Genomic DNA, 3,133 nt, shown 5'->3' with positions numbered 1-3,133 from the left:
TCTCCTGCTGCCTCGGGTCACGTGCTCCGCGGGAGGGACGCGGGGGGGGGGCGCGGGGAGATAGAGACCCATTGACAACGTGGCCATGGCGACGAGGCGGCGCCTTATAAGGCGCGGCGCTCCATATAAGGAAGCGAATGTAGCGTTCCGGTGAAAGGGGCGCCGCTGCCATTGGCTGGGGCGGGGAAGGAGGGGCGTGGCTCCAGCCGGGAATGGTTTTTTAAAGGGAGAGCGTGTTCCTCGCGTTCCGTGCCCTTTGCCTCAGTTTCCTCTCCGTCTTTCTTTATTTTTATTTAGTCATTCATTCATTCTATTATTATTACTATTATTATTAATTACGCAAAGTATCGCGGGGGTTCTTATTTATTTATTTATTTATTTATTCATTCATTCATTCATATTATTATTATTATTATTATTATTTGTTGTTGTTGTTGTTGTTGTTGTCGTTTAGTCGTTTAGTCGTGTCCGACTCTTCGTGACCCCCTGGACCAGAGCACGCCAGGCACTCCTGTCTTCCACTGCCTCCCGCAGTTTGGTCAAACTCATGCTGGTAGCTTCAAGAACACTGTCCCACCATCTCGTCCTCTGTCTCCCCTTCTCCTTGTGCCCTCCATCTTCCCCAACATCAGGGTCTTTTCCAGGGAATCTTCTCTTCTCACGAGGTGGCCAAAGTCTTGGAGCCTCAGCTTCAGGATCTGTCCTTCCAGTGAGCACTCAGGGCTGATTTCCCTAAGAATGGAGAGGTTGGATCTTCTTGCAGTCCATGGGACTCTCCAGAGTCTCCTCCAGCACCAGAATTCAAAAGCATCCATTCTTCGGCAATCAGCCTTCTTTATGGTCCAGCTCTCACTTCCATACATCACTACTGGGAAAACCATAGCTTTTACTATACGGACCTTTGTTGGCAAGGTGATGTCTCTGCTTTTTAAGATGCTGTCTAGGTTTGTCATTGCTTTTCTCCCAAGAAGCAGGCGTCTTTGAATTTTGTGGCTTATTATTATTATTAATTACCCAAAGCATTGCGGGGGTTGTACTAGATGACCCCCCCCCCCCCCAGGATTCCTTTAAACTCCGCAGTGTACTATGAGCTTATAATAAAAGTAAGTTGGGTTCTTTAAAAAAAAGTTATATTTACATCTCATCTTTTCATGCTCCAGGTGGCAGACACGGCTGGGTGGAGGAACTTGAACCCAGGGCCCCCAGATCCTGGTATAGCAACTCTAACCACTACACCACACTGTCTCTTTCCTTCGTTTCCCCCTCACTTTCCTGCTCTTTCTTCCTCCCTGCCTCATTCTCCCCATTTCTTCCCTCTTTCCTCTCTCGGCACTCGAGGTGCATATTTATGGACCCGCCTAAGTGTAAGTTGCTTTTAAACTCATCTTCATATTGTGGTTTAATTGCTGCAATCCACCTGAGGATCTTTAGGGTGAATGGCAGGCGGAGCAGGCCCAAGATATTTCAGCACCTGAGGCAAACACCGAAAAACAAGGCCTCCCCCAGCAGGGGAGAAGCAGGGACTGAAGATCTATGTTGGGAACAAGTGGGGGGGGGGGATATAAAGATCTACATAGGATGCATTCCTTGGAGGCCAAATCTGCTGCCCCTGTGGGTCTTGCCTCCTGAGGCAACCTTACCTTGCCTCATGGACAGGCCGGCCCTGAGAGTGGACAATAAGGTAAAGTAAAGGTAAAGGCACCCCTGACCATTAGGTCCAGTCGTGGCCAACTCTGGGGTTGCGGCGCTCATCTTGCTTTACTGGCCAAGGGAGCCAGCGTACAGCTTCCGGGTCATGTGGCCAGCATGACTAAGTTGTTTCTGGCGAACCAGAGCAGCGCACGGAAACGCCGTTTACCTTCCCGCCGGAGCGGTACCTATTTATCTACTTGCATTTTGACGTGCTGTCAAACTGCTAGGTTGGCAGGAGCAGGGACTGAGCAATGGGAGCTCACCCCGTCGCGGGGATTCAAACCGCCGACCTTCTGATCAGCAAGTCCTAGGCTCTGTGGTTTAACCCACAGCGCCACCCGTGTCCCTTGAGAGTGGGCAATACATTATGATAAATTATTATTAATTATAAGATTTTCTCTTTCCGTCTGTGTTTTTTACCCTGCCTGTTCTTTCTTTTTTTTCTTTTCATTTCTCTTGTCTTCATTTCATTGTTCTTCTCTGCCCTGCCTCAGTTTCCCCACCGTCCCCCTGCCTCCATTTCCTTCCATGCCTGCCTTATTCTTTTTTTGGTCCCTCCTCCTGCCTCAGCACCCCCCCCACCCCGCTTTTCTTTTGCTCTACCTCCCCACTCCCCATTCAGCTGTCATCCGCCTTCAGATCAGCGATTCACTCAGACACAGACAAAGCAAGATCTTCCATTTGATCTACCTTCTTGCTGTCACCACTAGATTTGCGGTTGTTTGGTTTGTTTGTTTTTTTAAAAAGCAAGCTGGTGGTTGTTGTTTCTTTCTTCCCTTTTTTTAATCTGTAAACGTTCCAGGTGGCTTTAGAATGATCCGATTTACAATACAATGCAATAAAAGCAACATGTGATAATATTCACTGATCCGATTGAATAAGGAATCCTATGCGGTGATCCAATTATGTAATAATGTTCAGCTATAACATCATGTAATAATATTCCGTGAGCCCAAGCTGCGAGGGAGGATAGGCTGAGAGAGGCTGTGACTACCCCCCAGGGTCATACCCATTGAGCTACATGGCCAAGTGGGAAGATTTGAACCATGGTCTCTCACAGATCCTCCTCCTCCTTCTTCTTTGGCGATCACTCGTAGCCGAGTAAGATTGTCTTCCATAAACACGGTTTTAACAATGAGCCCATAAGTGACTGTGGAGGCCAATTCTGGACCCACACGTCCTTCCACAGTGGGGACATTGGTTTCCGGGCGGGAGGTGATCACGGTGTGAATTTGCCAAGCGTACCTTCCTCTTAGCACATTTCTCCTTTGCGTCCTGTGTTTGAGTGTCTTCAAAGCCCACAACACCTTTGGTAAAGGCTGTTCTCCGACTGGAGCGCTCACAGGCCAGTGTTTCCCAGTTGTCAGTGTTTATACTACATTTTTTTTAGATTTGCCTTGAGACAGTTTTTAAACCTCTTTTGTTGACCACCAGCATTACG

The sequence above is a fragment of the Podarcis gaigeae genome (assembly GCF_964106915.1).
Source record: "Podarcis gaigeae genome assembly, chromosome: 16".
NCBI classification, from domain to species: Eukaryota; Metazoa; Chordata; class Lepidosauria; order Squamata; family Lacertidae; genus Podarcis; species Podarcis gaigeae.
This window is presented reverse-complemented; position numbering follows the sequence as displayed.